Source organism: Thunnus albacares, chromosome 21 (genome assembly GCF_914725855.1).
Source record: "Thunnus albacares chromosome 21, fThuAlb1.1, whole genome shotgun sequence".
Classification (NCBI taxonomy): domain Eukaryota; kingdom Metazoa; phylum Chordata; class Actinopteri; order Scombriformes; family Scombridae; genus Thunnus; species Thunnus albacares.
The window spans coordinates 11,648,250-11,669,865 of record NC_058126.1 but is presented as its reverse complement, the minus strand read 5'-3'; the positions used below and the strand labels follow the sequence as shown (position 1 = coordinate 11,669,865).

Genomic DNA, 21,616 nt, shown 5'->3' with positions numbered 1-21,616 from the left:
GGAAAAGAGAAGACAGATAGTTAGGACTGTGTTTTGTGAAAGTGACCGTAATGTTTTCAAGTTCAGCCTCTCATCGTCTGACCCTCACCACTCTTCTCCCCCATCAGCTTAATTAGACACAGCCACACACACATTAGATGGTCCCCTTTTTGCTTCACGCACTGAATGGCTGGCTGCAGTTCAAGGCACCACAAAAACAGCTATGCAAAACAAGCAGCTTTCAGAGCCAGGGGAAACCATCAGCAAACAGCACACACATTAACAACTCTATAGTGAATGCAATTCAAAAAAACCCACTGGAATCTCAAACGATATTGCGTGCGATAATAACGAGCCACTTCCGAAGTCATGCAAGGATGTTTGCCTTTGAATACATCAGAGGAAAAAGGGGTTGACTGAGCATCTGTGCATTTTTAAGTTCACATCTGTGTGAGTGTGTGACCTTGGGTGCAAGTGTGTGTATGTGAGATGCATCTACTCACCTTTCCTTCCCGGTTCTCTGTGATACACTATGTCCTTATAAAGAAAAGTCTTGTACACAAACACATTGACACCAACTAACTAACACACCGTGGCAGTCCCAAAACTTTTTGCTCTCTCCCGGCAGATCTGCACACTTCCCCAACTCCCCTCCCTCTCTCTCTCTCTCTCTCTCTCTTACTTCAGCACTTCCTGGGCTGCTGTTTATGCTCCAATCAGGCCATCCAAGAAACTGCCGCTGCCCCTCCGCGCCCCCCCCCGCCCCCCCCCCGCCCCCCCTCTCTCCCTCAGCCAACAGCCATTGTTTGGCGGAGGCTTGTCACATGTAGACGTCTGTGTGTGTTCCCTCTTGACTAAGGTTTTTTAACCTCTTGCCACTACTCGGAGTCTGGCTCTCCTCAATCAGGAGAAGAAGACCGACCGAAGAGGCAAACTTCAAGCCGAAGGAGTGAAGATGAAGGGAGGATAGGAGCTGGGCTAGTAGGCTGAAGAAAAACACATGGAGGGGGCTTCCTGCTTGAATGTCTTACTGAGACAGATACACTATTTGAGGCACGAGGAAAGGGGGGTAGCAATGTTGAGTAAGGGTTGGGGGTGTGTCTGGAACTTTCTCTCCAAATCCAACAGCTTGTTGCTACAAACCGCAATGAGGTTCAGCCCATCATAGCCCCCAGAGAGCCTCAAAGCTCTGTCTCCACAACAAGGCGCCTTTCCCATGGTCTGCCAAAAGTTTTCACCATGATACCTCAACCTCTTGTCCCTCACTATATCCAAAAGCCCAAACCTCCAATTCACTGTCTCACTAAGCCAGCCAAACACAGCCAGACCAGCTCTTTCTAGGCTTTTGGGTGAAATAAAAAAGGGCGGAGGTGTGATGTGGGGGTGCAGGGTAGGGAGGTGAAAGGTGACGTGTGGGAGGAGGCAGGTTGGCAGCAGCACACTGAGCTTTTGTTGGTGTTGTTAACAGTTCCATCATCGCATGATGGTAACACCTTGTGGGTTGTGGAAGAGTTCAGGCCAAACTTGAAGACACTCACAGTTAGTAATACTTAAAACATGTGTTTTGCTTTCAAGGAAAAAGCTTTTGGAAGCATTTTGGTGTACTGAGATAAAATGTTAACATCTTTTCTGGCAGTGCACACAGTCAGAAGATAAAGATAAGGATAAGATGAAGCATAATTCCAGTTTATTACATCTTGGGCCTGTTCATTGTCTGATTATGATAACAAAACATGGTAACATGGTGACCAAAATTATTACTGAGATCTGGAAACACAACAACATTGTTACACTAAAGTGGAACAGGACTTGGACACACAAATGGTCAGAGGATAGGTACTAAAAGAACCAGATAATCTGAATCACCTATTTGTGTGGTAAAGCCAAAATGTCAAAAATAATCCTTGATTGCACATGAAAACTGTGCATGTATAAGTAAGTTTAGGTCAAAGTTGAACCAGTTGATGGATGCTTATAATAGTCAGCTTTTTTACTGTTCAGCCTCATTTTCTCTTCCAAATAAATTTATCTAATCTGAGGATCTAGTTAAAGGGGAACTCCAGCAATTTAGTATAGCACTTTCATAAAGATGGGGGACTCAAAAGAAACAGATTAAAACACTCACTACTACATTTAATATAATAGCATCTTTCATTACAACCTTGACTTTCAAACCATATATCTCCAGTTAGCAATGCAGGCCTTTTTTGTTAATTTGTAGTATCCCAGCCCAATATCAGATAACTCTTATGACATCATCGGGGATATTTTCAGAGACCTTGGAGTGCTATCTTCAAAGAAGACAGAAAACTTTATACATCTGTTTTCATAGGCTGGATAATACTTCTCATAATGAGTAAACTGAACTTTTGAATTGGTGCCCCTTGCATCACAGTCTGCTTATATTTTTGCCCCATCCCACTTCTTTTTAGCAACAATGCTGCATTCCAAGATATCAATCAGCATCAGTACAAAGCTATTATTACTAAAAGAAATGATGGTCTAAAAAAATGGTGGTCTAATAAACTGCAATTATCCTTTAACTGATTCTAATGTGCAGTCCAAAATTTGATATGAACAGACTAAACCTCTCTCATCTTCCTTCCTATCCATTCTACTTATTTCTTCTTCTCTCCTCTCCTATATCATCTCTTTACTTTTGCTCTGAATGTGATTCTTTCAATCATTCAGTCGAGCCACACAGCAGATTGCCTGTTGAAGGAAGTGTTCGACACTGTAGGTCCTACAATTTCACTCATCCTAAACAGTAGTCTAGCCAATGGCTCTGATCTCTCTTGCTTTAAAAATGTCACAATGATCTACTGCTGTCGCTTGAACCTGGTAAATGTGCCATACTAATTCTACTTTAGTATGGCACATTTAGCTCCGCCTTCGATTTAGTTAACCATAATATTCTCCTGAACCATCTGGAGCACCAGGTTGGTATGCAGATAGATCTTTTTCTGTCAAAACTGGAAACCTCTTCTCTTCCTCTGCTCCTATCACCTGTGGAGTACTTCTAGGCTCCATTTTCAGGCCCATATTATTCACCTTATACATGCTCGATCCTCCAAAAATACAATATCTTCTACCATTGCTATGCAGATGACACTCAACTATACCTCCCATTGGAACCTGGTGATAATAATAACATAGTTAGGTCCCTCCTTGATTGCCTCCAGGATGTGAAATATTGGATGGCAAAAAACTGTCTTCAATTAAATGACCATGCTAGAAATCTTGGTGTCATCTTCAATCCAGTTTTAAAATTTGGCAAACAAATTAACACTGTTGGGAAAGGCTGCTTTTTCCAGCTAAGAAATATCGCCAAACTCAAACCATTCCTCTCATTTAATGACCTGAAGATTGTCACTAATGCCTTCATTTCCTCTTGGCTGGATTACTGCAATGCTCTTTATTTGGGAATTAGCCAGTCATCCTTGTCTCACTTGCAGCTGGTGCAGAATGCTGTTGCTAGACTACTAGCTGGTACCAGGAAGAGAGACAGCATCACTCCTGTACTGGTGTCCCTGCTTTGCCTACCAGTCAAGTATAGGACTGAGTTTTAAGTTCTATTATTTGTTTTTAAAGCTTTACATGGCCTGGTGCCCCAGTACATCTCTGAGCTCCTCTGCTCCCTTTCCAACCCCAGATCCTCAGACCAGCTGCTCCTAGCTGTCCCTTGATTGAGGCTAAGTGGTAAGGGCGATCCTACGTTTGTAGTAGCCTCCCCCAAAGCTTTGGAACAGTTTACCATTTTCAATGAAGTGTTCCCCCTCTGTAGACACTTTTGAGGCTAAACTTAAGACCCACATGTTTACTCAGGCCTTTGAGTGTTCTTAAGGTTTTATGTTTCACTTTTTACTCGTTTGTATTTTCCAATTGTTCCTTTACATATTTATTTGTGTATGCTTATGGGATAGTATTGTTATGTTATCTCTATTGTTTTTTTGCTGTTACCATGTTATGTTATTTTATTTATGTTATTTTATTCTACAGCACTTTGGTCAATTCTGGTTGTTTTTAAATGTGCTTTATAAATAAACTTGATTGGGGCGCCTCCATGCCAGGTTGGATTCAGGAAACATTCATCTTGTTGTTTAGTCTGGGCACCATGTGTTGGAGCAGGGAGGCTGCTCCCCTCTGCAGACCCCTCCTCTTGTGCACACAAGCACAAAAACCACAACACTGACAGACATGATCTGGACTTTGCTGCGACTGTGGTGCCCAGATGCACAAAAACAATAAAACATCAAAGCAGCATGAAGAGAGAAGAAAATACTCCATCACTCCCTCTGTGGCTCAGGTGTGCCAGCATGGATGCTTTGTGCATCAGCATCTATTTCTTATGCTGCTATTATTATACAATAAAGAATGAGAGAGATGTTGACTCAGAGCAAAGAGTCATTTATGGAGCAGACAACAGGAGGCAGGTGCAATGAACTACATGCAGAGCAATATTTGCATGGTTGTGTATATGTGGGGCTACAAGTGCATGTGCTCATGAATGTATTTGGACTCATGATGCCGTGTGAAAAAAGGATATGCCCTGACATTACTTTCTTCCTGCGTGAACAGTATAAACAGAACCGACTTTGACTAATCCCTCAGAGCTAAATCCTTCCATTGCTGAAAAGTAAACCCAAACAAATGGAGAGGGAAGACAAAATAAATCAAAACATTTGGGATTTAACAGTGCAAGAGCAGGTGAGGATTACACCTGAAGCTATTCAGTTTGGTGCCTCTGCCTTTTCCTACTCTGCTATTGAGGAAACGATCCTGCAGTCACCCAGTGAAAGAGCCACCTGTGTGCCTTGGAAGGTACTCAACTCGACTGCACTTGTATAATATGACTTGAGTAAAGAGAATGAAATGATAGACAGCTTGCTTTCAGCTACACAAATGCCAGCAGATTCAAGAAAAGGGACTCAGCAGCTTAAAAGACAGCTTTTCATAAAAACTCTTTCATTTTAAAAGACTAAGGAAAAAATAGCTCCAGGCACGATGGTGAAATTTGGTAAAGATGACTCATATCATACGAAAGAAGAATCGGATGAGTTGTGACAACCTCTGTTATCCTGACATGACAGCTTGTCATGTGACCTCTGCCACTTTAATCCAGCTGTTGCATTGTTGCTGAATACGCTGAACAAGACTGTAATGCTGAAACATCTGAAATGACATTGCAAAAAAAAATAACAAAGTCTCACTCAAATACTCAAAACAGCCTTATTACTATGACATCTGTGGAAAAATTAAAATGTAAAATCATATTTTCATTGAAAGTTGCATATTTTATGCAGGTTTACTGTTTATAGAATGTCATGAAATCACTAAATGGGCTCCTTTTCTTACATGTTACTTTAACCCCCCTATTTAGCATTCATAAGCAGTATATAAACACTTAATAAATTGTTTTATAATACACAATAATATAGTTATATGACGTGTTAATTCATGACATACTGATAACACAAGCCAAGTTGAGCTTGGTGAGGTTTGATTTTCACTTTCGAAAGGTCAGATGTCACTTTCCACTTAGATTTCTTCCAAACACCCCCCTGACTGACAATTACACTGCTGACATCTTCTGAGTTTTTATGTGTGTTTATGATAAATGAAAAACTACTGTACAATACAGGTTTAACAGTGAAGGCATTACTGCAGAGCTGTTTTCACTCCAGTACCCAGAACCTCAGACTCAGTGTCTTTCTGGCTCATATTAGGTTTGCAGGGTATCTTTCTGCCAAACTGATAGAGAGAGCAAAAAAAAAGAGGCACCAAAGGCCTTGGCTGCCATCCCACTCTTGCCCATGGACCAAGCTGCCTTTTACATATATTTAGCCTCAAATCATCCAAAGCTCTGGTGAGCTGCTGCTCTCTATTTTAAAGCCAGTTTCATAATCTTTCATAGGGAGGCTGAAGAGTTTAGCCGATGGCAACAATGGAGCCACAGGGCTACTATGATCTCTGAGTCAGCATCAAACTCTCCAAAAAGTGCATGGAAAGAAATCTCAATAAAGTTCTGAAATAATGACTTTACCAGTTTGAAAAGATGATGACCATGCTGACATAATGCAAATAATGCACGGCACTTATATTACAATCTGGCTTTTCCCCCCCGTCACAAACACATATGAGTAGGCAGAGGAACACAACAGCTCATGCTCATAACTTGTTGTAACAGCTTGGTGAATCTGCCTGCCATTATGGATTTCTGTGCTATTGATTAAATAAATTAATAACAGCCTGAAGTAATGACAATGTGAAGTGAGAGGCGTGAGATCAGACCCAGGTCGGAGAAATGAATGTGGCACTATGAGGCCAGTATGATTGTCCTGTGTCCCCGCCGCAACAGTGACAGAAGGGAACAAGGAGACATAACTCACCCAGTAAACACAGTACAGAGGGTCAGAGGGGTCACATGACTGTATATCTGTCTGTCTGACTGTAGGTCTCTCTGTCTCTGAGTAGTCACACACATGCATGAACACAAGTGGCAGCATCCGTGAAAATGGGGTTGGACAGATTTTGTCCTAAAGAGAACATGAGTGTATCATTCTGGTCAGTGTTGATCAGTCTCCAAGTCAGACAGTCTCTGAGATGAAAAGCAAAGAAAAGGACGGCGAGGACTGGGTCAACAAAGGCATTGCAGACTAATAAAGCAAGAGGCTCAGTGCCAGGCAGCGTCTTCAGAGGCAGCCAGGCGGCGGTTGCCTCAAGGTTTGAAAAGTTGGCTTGTGATCTGAAGATCACAGGTCTGAATCTCAAGACTGAGCAGAAATATCTTACTAAAGTAAATCAGAAAAGTGCTTCTCTCATTCAGCTACTGTCAGGATGCCCTTGAGTAAAGCTGTCAGTTACTGCAAGAATGAAATTACAGAGGGGAATAAAGGATGTAAAGTGCAGAGAAAATGCCTTTACATTGCATCGCCTACAGCAAATACAGTGTGCAGTTTTCTATAGAACTGCCACTATTAATTAAAAGAAAATTAACCAGCAACTATTTTGATAATCGATTAATCATTTAGATATGTTTTTTAAGCAAAAATGCAAATGATTTGATGGTTCCAGGTTCTTAAATGTGAGATTTAGCTGCTTTTCTTGGTCCTACATGATAGAGAATTGGATATGTTTGGACTGTTTATTGGACAAAACAAGACATTTAATGATGCCACCTTGTGCTCTAGGATATTGTGGTGGATGTTTTTCACTGTTTTCCGATGTTTTATAGATCAAACGAATAATCAATTAATCGACAGTGAAAATAATTGTTCGTTGCAGCCCAAGTTGAGTGTCATGATGGGAATGTATCAACCTTACCAATCTGTTTACCACTATATGCTAACATTGGTTTAATTTTAAATAGAATAATAATAATGGAAATTTTTAAAACTCTTTTATCCTGTTACACGGACAATGGGTTATGTACTTATTTCGACAGCACTATATCTGTAACAGCTTGTAAGAGACCTTCTTATTTTTCCAATAAGACACATTTTGTGATCTGACTACACTGAACCAATTCCCACCCTGTTAAAAAAGTAGTTGGTACTGCTGATCACACTGAGAATCAAAACACCTCTGCAGCTTTTTGCATTATCAGTCTATTAGAAACTCACAAAAGCCTATTGTAGCTGTCCAGGGCAAATGGCTGAGAGCCACGGTAAACAAGTAGCTGGTGGAGAGTCAAACACAGATATTTTTATCCTTACTGCATGATTTGATTGGTACCATATTGAATATCACATGACCTCAGTGTTTGAGAGGCACTGCTGCAGAGTTATTATTGGATACTTGCTGTTCCTACATCTACTAGAACAATTAGATCTTTTAATAGGCAATGAAGCAAAACTGTGCTAGAAGTGTTTTTGAGCCAGTTCAAATTTGTTGTAACAACACTGCAGCCTTGAATCTACAATCACCTACTTCTACCTTTTGTTATGAACACAGACATGGCCTCTATAAACTCTGGCATTCGAGTTTTTCATGCTTCTAATAAGCACTCAGTGTTTGAAGAATACATTGCTTCGTAGGTCAAATTCAACCGTCAATAACCCCTAGCAAGAAAAAGAAAAACGCAGTGGAATTTTGAAGCAGTTCTGGTTTATTTTCAGTCAGCTAATCCTTAACAGAGTGATCTTTCTGCAACTGCCGTGTTATTTTCAAACATCAGGTGGTGCGTGACCTCGCGTGCAACTCTGAGTCTCATCCAATGTACCCAGTTGTTTTGGCTGCATTGTGACATTTTGAGTGCGTGTACTACCGTCTGTTTCCAAATGAAGCATGAAGCAACTATCAGTATGGCGCAGGGCAGTGCGCTCTCAGTCAAGTCTTCTCAGATAAATAAAGCCTGAATAAACAATGTGGAGAGTCAATGCCCTCTTGTCCTGCACTGACATCCGTTTCTGATGATATCACTACGCCAATAGGTTTTAACTCAGAAAAGACACAGCAGGAATACGGCAGAACAGTAATGTCTAGTCACTGAACATCAGAATCTAAACCTGACTGTTAGGCTGACTGTTTGAGCTGAAAATGAAGTGAGGAAACACAGAAAGCGTCAAAGAGAGAGATAGACAAGGAGAGATGGGTGACAGAAATGCCGTTGCCACCAGCTGGTTCAGGCGGTGAACCTGTCAGGTCAAACTCTCTTCTCTTCTCCCAAATGGTTCCACATCTGTCCATCACTCCATCTCTATCTCTGCCTCTCACACTTGACTACTATTATGTAACACTTTCAAATTACTGCAAGTGCAGCCCAGCAAACAATAACTGTAAATACATGTTTTTGTTGTCATAGAAATGTGACTCCTAATCAGGTTTATAGAGTAAGAAAATGCATTTAGCTTAATTGTGTTTGGCCCATAAGTGCACTTTGGTGCCTCCTGGTGCATCATAAGAATTATTAGTCTGAATATAATGCATTTAGAATGGACAAAAGTAATGAGACTAAAATATTTATAAGAATTTTTATGTCAAAAGAAAAATTAGCAGATATGCTTTCCCCATGAGCAAGGGCTTTGCCACTAGCTCTAGTGCTGCATCTGCCTTTCAAAATATTTATTATGCAAAACATGTCTGGGAGGAATTTTGAAGATAAAGCGGCCCTAAAGATATAAGTCATTTGCCTATCGATAAAAGCGCCCTTTATTGGTACTCTGGAAAATGTTTCAACAATGAATAATTGATGATTGCTGGTTGCACATCACATTAACTGCCAGCTGTCTCATTGTGAACTGCGGGCCTCAATCAGCAACTTAGCATACCCTTCTTGACTTCCCATTGATATGAGAGACGCTCCCTGTCTGACTGTCAAAGGATTTCAGGGGATCACAAAACAACAAACAAATGTGTTATGAAATATGCAGCGCTGAGAAACATTTGGTCACGATCACAATTAATATTCTCTCTTCAAGAGCATAAACAGAGCAAGAGAGGGGAGCGTAAAGAGAAAAATAAGTTTTGACTGCTCTCCTTATTACATCTACAGCATTTGTGTGGCTCCATATGTTCACAGTGTGAAACAGTCTGTGCATCTACAATAAATCTGTGAAATTACATTAATTCACAAGTTATGAGTCAGACTTCTTTTAGTATGCTGATATTACCCCATGATTTCACTTCCATCTCAGTAATTAAATTTTTAGAACATTTCATAACCAGACACTACTTTTTCCATCAATTGCCATTATTATTTCCAGAAACATTTTGCTTAATTAACTTGACTTAGTCTAAAGTGCATCTACTAATAAGCACACAAATTAAAATTGAGGTGTAGAACACTTAAAGCTGTCCAATTGCAGCAGGAAAAAAACTATGTTGTCATACAAGTAAACTTGTGAATCTCTTCATTGTCAAGTGTAGCTAGCAGATGCAGAAAGCCATTCAGAGCGTTAAGGACAGGATGAAACTTCCTGAAACTTTCAGGAGGTTTGTTCACGGTTTAGATGGACAATCTGCAGGGAAAGCAAAGCCCAGCCCAGCATCTGGTCTCTGAAAACAACAAGCCCGCAGGAACAGACGCACATCCACATGTGATGTAGCCAAGGTAAGACACCGATGAAACATGTCACATTAGAGTATGTGAAAAGGCTTTCCTTCCATGCAAAAAATACACAATGCCTTGTTTTCAGAATGATCATATTTGATTTATATCCTTGCTTCACCGCCTGTTGTATAATGCCCGAATGGGTTGTGCGGGTTCTGCCTTACATTGTCTTTTTCTCTAGTCTCTCTGGTCATAAGAAATCAAATATTATATAACAAAGGATGTTAGATAAGGGTTTCTGATGCCTATCACAACCTATCTACATTCTTCAGCTGGGCGTCTTGCAAGAGTATTGGTTGGGAAGGATCATGACAAATGGTTATATGGCTGCTTTTGGCAAAAATAATCAGATTTTCTACTGTTTCTCTCAGCAGTATCAAAAGTATTGTAATAAAGGGATCTTAATCTTTTTATCCTGTCACTTGGTTGAATGGTCTATTAAATTTGCTCATATCCAGCCTCCGCCGCTCCGAAAACTGATAACATATTCACCCTTTTTGATTTAATTCTTGAGATGAATTGGAATAAGCGTGGAGATAAAACAGAAAATAAAAATTGGTGAAATCTGCTGTCACAAATTTCTCATGTGCATCCCAGTTTTCTGTTAAGTATTATTAAACCTCCAGCTGTTAACATCAGTTCAGCAGAAAATCCCCCCATTCTCTCCCCGCAGCTCAACGAGACAGCCGAGCTAAAATGCTGCGTCAGTCTCATGATAGCTTTAGCTGCCTAGCCAACAATCATGCATTTCTTACCAGTGACTTCATCACCCAGCCAAACCGTATTATTCCCCTTTTGAAAAATCCCCAGATTTAACAGTGGGTGGGGGAGGAGTGCATTTGATCCCTGATTCAATGTTTCTAGTGTTTAATACTGTAAGAATGTACCAAAGATGCTCAGAGGCACAGGGCGGCTGTCAAAGCCATCTCAGCGTTTAATATTTAGGGAAAAAGAAACTTGGCAAAAAGTGAAGTTTTTAGTCACAGCCTAATTGAAAAAGCTGTGCTCGCAGGGATAAAATGAATAAATGTCAAATCAAACACTTTCACAAACCGCACCAGAGACATAAACCTACATGAGGAATGAAGCTCCAGTGTGGGCATAATGAATCAAGTTCAACCTAAAATCCTTTCAGCTGTACAGCTGGGGGCGCTACACGCCAGGAGCAATCGAACTCTGCAATATGTGTGTGGAAGAAACTCACCACACTTTTACTGATGTCAAAGACTTAAGTGTCGTGAGGTGTAATTATGTGAAGTGGTTTGAGACCTGCTCACTATCAAAAGCAAAAGATGAGAGATTCCAAATGTGGCCAGGAAGTCTGTTTTATTTCTAGTTGCAGTAAGTACAAAGTGCAGTGCAGCAGAAACAAATCTTACTCTTTTTTTTTTTAGTAAACAGCACCCATATTTTACAGCTCTGCTCCTCCACATATTACATATCAGTGTAAAGAACCGGCATTAAAACAGTCTCTTATATAGATTGTCAGTCCTATACGGTCAAATAAGACTTATTTGTCTTAAAACAGGGATGTAAAATACTATTAGCTGTTGAATTAGATGCATAAGAGAAGTAAACTGGCAAAGTCAGACAACTAAATGACAATAAACTGATAGAAGCAGGTTTCTGTGTTATGAATTTGCGCCATTCATTTTCTTACATTGACAGAACACATGCAACCAGGAATTTATAATTCAGTGCACATGGGTCACAGTGATCTTAATAGCTTCAGGGCAGAGTGATGGTGTTCTCTGTACCTGACAGTCATTATGTTAACTATTACAGGCTGAGACCCTGCTGAGCACATGACAATTGCGGCACAAAGTCTGTCTGTTCTGCTGGCAAATGAGGTACATTTAAAATTGGCTCAATTAATTTTGCTTAACCCGCAGTCAGGCTGCACATACAGTTACCAGAGCACATAAGTCCCTGTAAAACAGTAAGATCTGATACCATTTCAGGTAATATTTATCTTATCAGCCCTGCAGCCTTTGAGAACAGGCACTCTGTGCACTTTGCTGCTTTGCGGTTGGTTTGGAGGATCATGATAACGCCACAACTCTTTATCTTTCTAATTAATTTATAATGAATGCGATTACTTTGGCTTTAAGCCCTTGTTGTTACAGAGATAAGCATAGATCAGGCCTCACTATAAACAAATGGTTAATCAAATCCAGCAATTCTCTACCATCCATCCATATTACAACACCAATGAAAAGTCTTTTTGATATTCCAGTTACAAATGTTCTCTTCATTCACTATCGAAGGTCTGAAGCAACACAGCTCATAAACATTTAGTGGCCCCAACAAGAAAAAAAAACCTCTCTCAGCTCCTATAGCATCCATTTCTAAAACCACACATGAGCTACTGAGTCTGTGGAGAAACTGGAACGGTTTTGCAAAAAAAAAAACATAGTCTAGATTTTTTGTTGAGAAAACACTGACTGAGTTGACATACTTCTCAAACAGAGGGGGATGCCTGAGTTATCAGTTTCATATTGAGACAGACACAAAAAAGGGCAGCTTCTTTCCCCTCAGAGTGACTGTTGCTTGCGGGAAACACAATTTATTTGTCTCATCTTGCAAACCTGAAGCAATCCTTTGCCAAGAGATGCTAACTGAGTTATTATTTATTATCAATGCATTACAGCATGTACAGTAACCATGATATAGTGGTTGAAAAAGCATGTAAGGAAACTGATACTGTAAGAAAGGTTGATAAAACTTCCATAACAACCACACATGTAACTACAACTGCTGGTAAACACAGTTTTTATATCACATTCCACTTACACAGTTATTACAAACACGTTGATGCATGCACTGTCCTTAGGGTGTATTGCGCTCTGAGCGCTGAAACTGCATGTCAAGAAAAAAGGAAAAAAGTAAATCTAAAAAATACGAAAACAAAGTTTGAACAAGATATGTCTGACCTTTCCCCCCCTGCAACTTTTTAATTTCTCTTCTTCATCTATCTACTTCTGTCTCTTTCCCAGGACGGAGAGAGTGAGAGAGAGAAAGAGGCCTATACATCAGTGAGATTTAATGCTGCCTCATCCTGCTCCGCACTCGTATCACATGGTGTACATCATCAATAATCTTTACGAGCCGGTGTCTTGGCTAAAACACAAGGGTAATGTGTTGCTCATGTTGGAACCGCAAACTCCCAAGCCAGACATCTTAGAAACACCAGGCTTATTTTCTGCATGTAATTGCATCACAACATTAAAAGGGGCCATCGGGAACATAATAATATAGTTCACTGGCTGAAAAGTGATATTCAGATAAGGATGTCTGACTGAAAATCCATCTCTGGCACACAGAATAACAACTGGCAACATTTTATTTTTGACACATACTGACCACAGGTTAAGAATCAGATATAAGCTGTTACTTGTAAACATGTGTGCAAGTTTCATAAGTGGATCACAATGAGAAAAGATTCTACAAGCAGTGTTATAAGGAATTAAAGTTTCCTTTATCCTGGGTTGTTTGCTGAGCTGTGTAACTGTCACAGCAGATACCGTACGTACACAGTGTGTTGTCACTTTGGGTGCTGGAAACTAGGACAGACAAGGGCAGTTTTGGGGCACTAAAAGCTGCTGTTGCGGTAAAGTGGTGAGAAATAAAACAGGGTAAAAGTCAAGAGGAAAATCCAAAATGAACATGCACGCTTCTATTTTTAATATAACTAGCACAGAAAGTGAAGATATTCTATTCCAGTGTAGACATGACATTTTGTTAACCTGATATATCTATTTCCCTTTACAAAGTTCAGGGGTCAAATAAGAAGTAAACACAATTATAATCTGTGCCCTTTCTGTCTCAAACAATGAATAGAGACATGATGGTTTCGTGTTGCTACTAGTTCCTTTTCCTGACCAAAAACCTCAACTATGCTTTCAAGAAATGCCCAATTTTATGCGCAGTTGGCAAACTACAACTGCTTTTACTGCACATAACTGAAGTTATACTTTGGGAAGTGACTTTAGCAAAAAGGGACATTTCGATAAGGAAAAAAGTGGTGTTCTATATTTTTTAAACAGCCTATATAAAGTACACAGGATGACCCACTGGAACATGCTAAGCTACTGAAGAAAGAATGTGGTTTCTCTGTGGTTACTGGTTTCCTGTTTCAGTGTTATCTTACACATGATTGATATGACGACATTTAGCCACAAAGTGTCAGCTAAAGGTCAGTAGGTCCTAAACTCTTCTAACCCGGCATTTCAGAGCTTCCCTTTTATGTCTGCCATGGCTTAATGTAAGGAAAACACTCTCCCTGTCTCAAGAAAGTGACAATACCAGGAAGTAGAATCAAAATGGGAAATTTATAGACTCAGAAAAACATACAAATGAAAGAAAAACAGCAGCACAAGTACTGACACTGTAGTTAATTTCAGTCATGTGAAGCCCTGGAATCAGGAATCTTGTAGTAATACAGTAAAACCTGCACTTTGTCTTCAGTCACATCACATGTCCCAGTCATCTGACAGAGCATAAGGAGGTAGCCTCCCCATATGTGGGTCATGTGGTCCACAACCACACACTCATAGAGTAAGGTGACACCATTAGTCAGTCATTATGTTCATTTTGTAACTTTTAAACATGGTTCAAGATTTTGGAAAATATGCTAATTAGCTTTCTTGCCAAAATTTAGAGAAGATTGATGCCATGTACAGGCCTTAGTATTGAAGCCAGGAGGATATTAGCTTAGTTTAGCTGGAAGCACAACAAGACTCCAGGAAGTCTGTGTTGAACTTGTTTCATTTCAGTTTGTGTACTGGTCAACCAAACAAGATACGGCGTGTTTATTACTGAGCTTTAGGAGTGCTGATGGGAGTATTTTGGAACAATAAAGCTAATTCTTGGCTCTAGCTCCATCCAAATATATTCTTTTTGGTAAAAAGCTTATATTTATTCTGTTGCTTTGCATTTTAGACATTCCATACAGGAATGTCTTCTTTTGGCATATTTTCAGACAGTGCAGGTCAGCACTCAGCAAAGCCTTTAGGATAAATTTGAGTGCACCATATGACAACATTGCACAGAGGAACAGAAGCCTTCTTTCTGCTAGCCAGCTGCTTTTAATGTAGGTTAAGTTAAAATAATAGTGAAACAAAGCAGTTTGCTTTAGTATGTCACAAAAAGATGTTGTGAGGAGCAGGAGGAAGAGAATTCAGCTCAAGTTCAGCAATCATTCTCAACCCAGACACCTACTCCTGCGCCAGTTTCTCCTCAACAAGTGCCAAGTAGTAACCACACGTATGTGGCTGCTAATTAGCCGTCAGCAGCAGACAGACTGAACTCTATGTCCCTGCTCTCCTTTGAAAGAGAACTGACTGAATCATTGGACTATAATGAAATAATTTCAGTGTTCAACACCAAGCCCCATCGTGTTTATTCTGTATAGTTTTTGTTGGGTGTACAATTGAATTATATGCTGATGTTGCTGTGTGTGTGTGTGTGTGAATATGTGGCCGCAGTGCCAGGCTATGCGATGCTGTTAATGTTAGTCTCGGTGCCTGAATCATTACCTGTAATGATGTATAAAGGTTGCATGATTAAACTGTGTTGTTTTAAGGCAAGTATAGTTGTAATGGCCTATTTCGGTTAACACATGCATTTCAGAACCTATAAAGTATGATTGATCTTGGACAGGTTCGGCCCACCTGATTTTCTCTGTGCCCACCTACACTGTGATTTCTGCCTACGGTACTGGCTTACAAGGAGCTGTCTCTACATCTAGACAGGCTCCATTCATTTGGCAGTAAGCACTCAAATTAGCTTTATTTCCCAGTTTAAAACATTTGTTAGAAAATCAATCAAATGTAATACGTAACTTTGATTAAGTAATTTAAAAAAGTAACATTACTTATTACATTGTTAACAAGGTAACTAGTAACCTGTAACCTAATACATTTCAAAAGTAACCTTCCCAACACTGGAATTAAACAAATGAGATACAACGTGAGCTTTAAGAGGTGTTGTAGATGTATTTTTGAACTTTGAACCGTGCCTCCAGCCTTTACGGTAGCTACGCTAATCGGCTCCTGGCTCCAGCTTCATACTTAGCAGACAGATGAGATCTTCTCATCCAACTCTCTGCAAGAAGAGGAATTAGCGTGTTTTCCAAAATCTCAAACTATTCCTTTAATTTCAACTTAACCTTGAACTTAGTTATGGTGGAATTTCTCTTATCTGTATGCTACATGGACACAAAAATTATTTAAATGACCTCAACCAAATATGATTCTCACAGATGATCACAGATGGGTACAACCAGCAACACTAAACATTAATGTATTATTAATGAAGGATATTAATGAAAAACCCAGTCCCCTGAAACAGTGTGTTGACGTGAAAGAAATAAACACAGTAGGAGATTCTATTTGAATCGTCTGAGCTACAGAGATAAAAGCTAAGAATATTTAGCATATATGTGCATACAGCAACTTGTGCGCACACCACTCACATTACTTCACATCATGTTCACCTGAAGGGTAAAAGACTGTAGGAGGGGAGGTGGAGACATTCATTTCTCTGTCGACTCTTTGAGAGGAAACCCTGAGGGAGGCCCTGCATCCGCTTACAGCCCTCAGTTGAGTGAATTAACCACATTTATGCTTTAAGCTAGAACACACACATGCACACACACACACACACACAGATTACATTAAATTGAAAAAACAATCTAGTAGTGAGATGTCTGGTTTGAAGGAATTTCATGCCACATTTGCAGTCTTTGCTTTGCTTTGCTTTGAAGACTTTTCAGTGTAATCAAGCCAAACTAACAGGCCATAGTGGGAAATATTTGCAAAAGATGTGGACATGGTAATCAGTCTGACTTAAACAAGTGAAAACTTTGGGACATGAAGTCAGGATGGGCATGGAAGAGATTTAGGCTTTTGTTTTATCCTTAATCTGACATGCAGGGAAAGCCAATCCCCTCTGTTGTCTCTCTTTAAGAGCTACACTGCCCCAGGAATCAGGAAGAAGCAACACTGCCCCAAGCTACACCCCAAAAGAAAAACACACCAGACCCAACAGGGGGATTTACAATACACACTCATGAGTAGTCACATAACCAAAGCTCTTTCTTCTTGCTCAGTGGCCCGATTATTGTCTGTTTCTATTTGAGGGATGAGTCACATCCACTTCTTTCTGAATACAGACCTACTCTCATGCGTCTAATGACTCACTGGACTTCTCTCCAGTCACCGGGTACTTTGACAAGACAAGACAAAGGTGAATTTTCTCCCACAGCTGAGATAATTCCAAAGTACTGTCACTTCCTCCCTTGTGACGTTCAGAAGTAAAGTTCTTTAGAAACTCACCTTATTGACTTTAATCAATATGATGTCAAAACCTTTAAAAAAACAAATATCTGAGTGGGTTTAAGAGACTGACACATATGGATAACACATGCTGTCACCATCAACTTATGTTCAGAGATAAGAGTTTTCTAAAATTCTTAATTTCTGCTGTTTTTCTGCGACTGTTTTCCCTCTTATTTGTAAACTGTGTGGTGCTTTTTCAGGTACTTTTGAGATAGTCTGGTAGATTTCTGTCGCAAACATGTAGAAAGGATTTGATATATTTTCTAAGTCATATGCAAAGGAACAAGAACAGTATGAACAAGAACAGTATGGTAAGTAAATCATATACTGAAGCCGGTGTCCATTCTGTCCAGAGGTATTACTGACATGAAGGTGTGAATTGCTCAATTCAAAGCGAGAGTGGATGGGGGGGGGCTGCTTAAAATCAACCCCCTACTTACAGACTTCAATTTTTCATCTATATCCAAAAAAAAAAAAAAAAAAAAAAGTACAAAGTACAAAGGTAACTGGAACTCAGTCTTTCAAATTCCCTTTTGGCAGACTAAAATGGACTTGTAAGACACTTCATAGTATGTCAGAAACTTGTAACTGATCCATTTCTGCAACAGATACATACATTAATAGGTTTTAAAATGGATTTCAGGAGAATCTGAACCACATATCTGTTTTAGTGGACCGACTGATATGAAGGGAGAGCATTTTGTACTCTTGCAGTCTGGCTGATAGTTGTCAAAGAAGAAAAAAAACCCCAGAGAGAGAGACAACAGAGTGTTTAAAGAGTCATGAGAGGCTGCAATTAATGTAGGCCTAATCCCTACTCTTGGCTTCAATGTCAAAGAAATGGGTGATCGCGTCCCAATCCTCAAACTCATTCCCATTACACTAAGCTGTTTTTTCAACTTTTTTTTCAAAAGGAAGTAAAGCCACATCTGTAAAGAAAAGTGTGTCATAGATATTCACCACTCATGGACTACTAATAGCAAGTGTTTGAGCAAGACCGACAGTGTACTGTGCAGTGAACATGCACAAGCATGTAACACTTCCTTCTCCAATGATTCACATCCATATGCTGTTACTGCTGTTGTCAACAGGTAGAAGTACACATGTAAGTTAATTAAAACGCTTCGTGCAAGAGTGCAATGCCTTGATGACAAAGCAAGTCTGCTCATACTGGTGTGGTAACAAATCTTGCAAAACCATATCAGGCAGGTAACAACAACACACAAGAGCTGGTGCCAGTGTTTGGATGAGCAAAGACACTGCAGACAAGATTATCAAACCCCCTCTGTCTCCCCCACATACCTCGTTCTCAGTTACTTTTATTGACTCACCTTCTCAATCACCGAAATGCGAGGTCATCCTAAATATTTGAGCAGTGACTTAATCTCAAGATCATCTTGAGAACAAATCCCTGCATGGTGGGACAAGGGATCAAAGAACCCATATGGTTATAAAAGAGGTGAAATACTTTCAGGTGGATCTAGACACAAAGAGAAAAAAGAGTCTAGGACGCTTGGAGATAGAGAAGATTGATAGGGGAGCAAGAGATAGGTTAAGTCATTATCAGCCAAAGTTGTTCCAGACCTTAACCTTTCCAGATGTTTTTCTTTTCCCCACTACCTTTGTCCACTTGGTTTTGTACAACATGTTGGTATTTACAGGAGAGTTAAGTTAAAGCATTAAAGTGCGACTATGTCATTTTTAAGAGAGGAAATGACACATTCTTCCTCTTACAAAAGAAAAGTTGAAATGATAAGCAATAAAACACACCCTTACCCCATTCAACACACTCAGCAGTTTTGCCAATACAACCTTACATGGTCTGTAATGACCCTTCTCATGCTGAGTTTCATTTGGGCACAGTTGTTCCTGTTTAAAAAAAATTACGTAGACTCACTTTAAAATAACTGAAGTACAAATGTAAAATAAGTAGCTTTGATTAATTAACTTTAAACTTTACTATCTCATGGAGCACATATATGCAGATGATTTTAGAAAGCGATGGTTAAAATGTGTAATTTATGGGGGTCCACATTCTTTTGGCTATGCAGCGTCATACAGTATCAGAACACAGTTGAACTTGAACCTGTACTTGAGATTCGTCTCCTCTGGACAGAAAATGTCAAACGGTTTTTGCTTTTGGTTGGAAGCTGCCACTTTAAGACTGAAATTGGGCCCTTCGGCGAGCAGTAGTCAGCTCTGAAGCTTTCACACAGTGGAAATGTCACCTGTCACACGCATTTATTGTCTGCCAGCACTGTGTGCATCAGCTCTGTATGACCCTGTGGGCCTGTGCTTTAGCTGCCGTCATGCCCTGTAACTAGCATTAGCTTGGGAGATGGAGACCTGGCAGAGTCTAAACACCCCACATTAACCAGCCTTGTTTGTATACAAGCCATAAGTGGATAGGGAATATGATGAGATGTCCATTAGCCTGTAGTGAAAAGGTATTTAATTGTGATGGCCTATTTAAAATCCAAATACTTATGCAGTACATTGCTCCGTGCAGCCAACAGCAGTGTCCCAAAGTGAGAAACTTGCATAGCATGTAAAAATAAAGTGTTATATCAAATGGCTGTGGAATCAGTCAACTGTATAGCTAGTTTCTAGAGAGGGTCTCAAATGCAATGGACTCCTAAAATAGAGCCTTTTCTATGTGGAACTTCAAAGTTCCTGTCCATAACAAGAAATGTACAGAGTTCTGGCTGTCTCCAAAGACAAACCCACACAAGGACAAAAACGAAATGCAGAGAATACACACAATTCATTTATTCTTTTTGATGGTCTTTTGTGAGTTTATGTGTATGTGTGCATGGGCGGCATCCTTCAATAACTGATTCAACTGCTGTCAAAACACGACAAGAAAAAAAGGGGAATAAAAGAGGAGAAAGACGCAGAGAAACAAAGGTGGAGAGGGTGTTGGAGGGAAGCAAGACAAAGAAACACAAGAAAGTGAGTAAAGGAAAAATGATGAGCGAGGGAGGACATGAGAACTGTGAAAGACAAAAGACAAAAGGAGATAGACTATAGAAGGAGGGTTTGGGTCACTTTCCATGTCCTTAAATGAAGATGGATGTTCCAAGGGAAATTTTAGTTAACCCACATATAAAATCAAATTAACTGAATTCACAGAGAGAAGCAGCTCTGCAAGAAGGCCATTTATTTGTGTAAAGAAGAGACTGGAAGCTGCACAGACAAGAACATCTGGTTTCCAGGACAAACCTGCCCCCTTTTAACCCATAACCTGTCTTTACTGCAGAGAAAGATTCGTGTGCAGACACAGCTCGAGACCTGTTGATTTCCCAGCATTCCCCGCTCACATTCCTGACCTCCTCTCTTACTTGACTCAGCCCTATTGCCTACATCTACATCACCCCCACACTTAAACTCCCTCTGCACTTCTGAACTCCCGTCTTTGAGTACAAGCTGGACAGTCAAGAGCAATTCAAGAGTGATTGACAGAAAACATTTCAATGGATGGGGGGGTGGGGAATCAGACACTCAGCAGCCACTAACAGTGTAATGTACAGATTCTTCCTCTCGCACAATCTTGGTCAAGTTACCTTTGAGACTGTGAGATGACTGTGACTGAGCACCCTGCAGAGCTGGGAATCTGGTGAGAGGGCCAAAAGGGAGTTATAAGACCACTCTCCTCAACCTCTTGGACCCCATTTCTTAATCTGCATCCCACAGAGACAGAGAGCAACAGCGATCCCACAAGCAGCTATTCCTCTCTCCCGACAAAAAACGCAGCCTCCGCATTAATTTCAGTGAGACCGATGCATTGTCACAGCAGGGGAAAGGAGGCACAAGACTCTGGGAAAATATGTATAGTTGTCAAGGGGGAAAAATGGAGGGTAGTTTGGTGAAATAGCTGAACCTGGCTCAGCTTTTGCCACAGCAAAATGTTAAATCATCTGGCCAATCAAATACATCCAAGCACAGATCTTGGTGTTTGGGGTTTTGGGTGTCTGATAAGCCTTTAAACTCATGGATCTATTATTCAAACTTCACTTTCTGGAACATATTGCATTTTCTCACTGGTACCTGTAAAAACATGCCCCAACAAACACAGCTCCTTGCAGGTTTTTAAAAAAATGCAGCGCTATTTTTGGGCCTGCTAATGGTAAATACTTAACAAGAGCATCCTCTCCTTTCCCACAGGCCCACAGGGCAGGAAGAGGATCCCAGATAGTTGGACTTAATCCACATAGTACACAAAATAAAGAACTGGCATTACAAGGGA

The 21,616-nt window shown here is 40.2% G+C and overlaps 1 protein-coding gene across 3 annotated transcripts in view; it reads right to left on the bottom strand.

The window, feature by feature from the left end:
• si:ch211-285f17.1 (sickle tail protein homolog) overlaps positions 1–21,616 on the bottom strand; it is a 113,676-nt gene that overhangs the window by 69,342 nt on the left and 22,718 nt on the right. The window contains exon 1 of one of the 3 annotated variants that reach the window (XM_044339447.1): positions 483–560. The exons of the other annotated variants lie outside the window; for them this stretch is intronic. The gene's annotated coding sequence lies outside the window, so the exon portion shown is untranslated. Of the gene's footprint in view, positions 1–482; positions 561–21,616 lie in introns of those variants that run through there. 3 annotated transcript variants of the gene reach the window in all.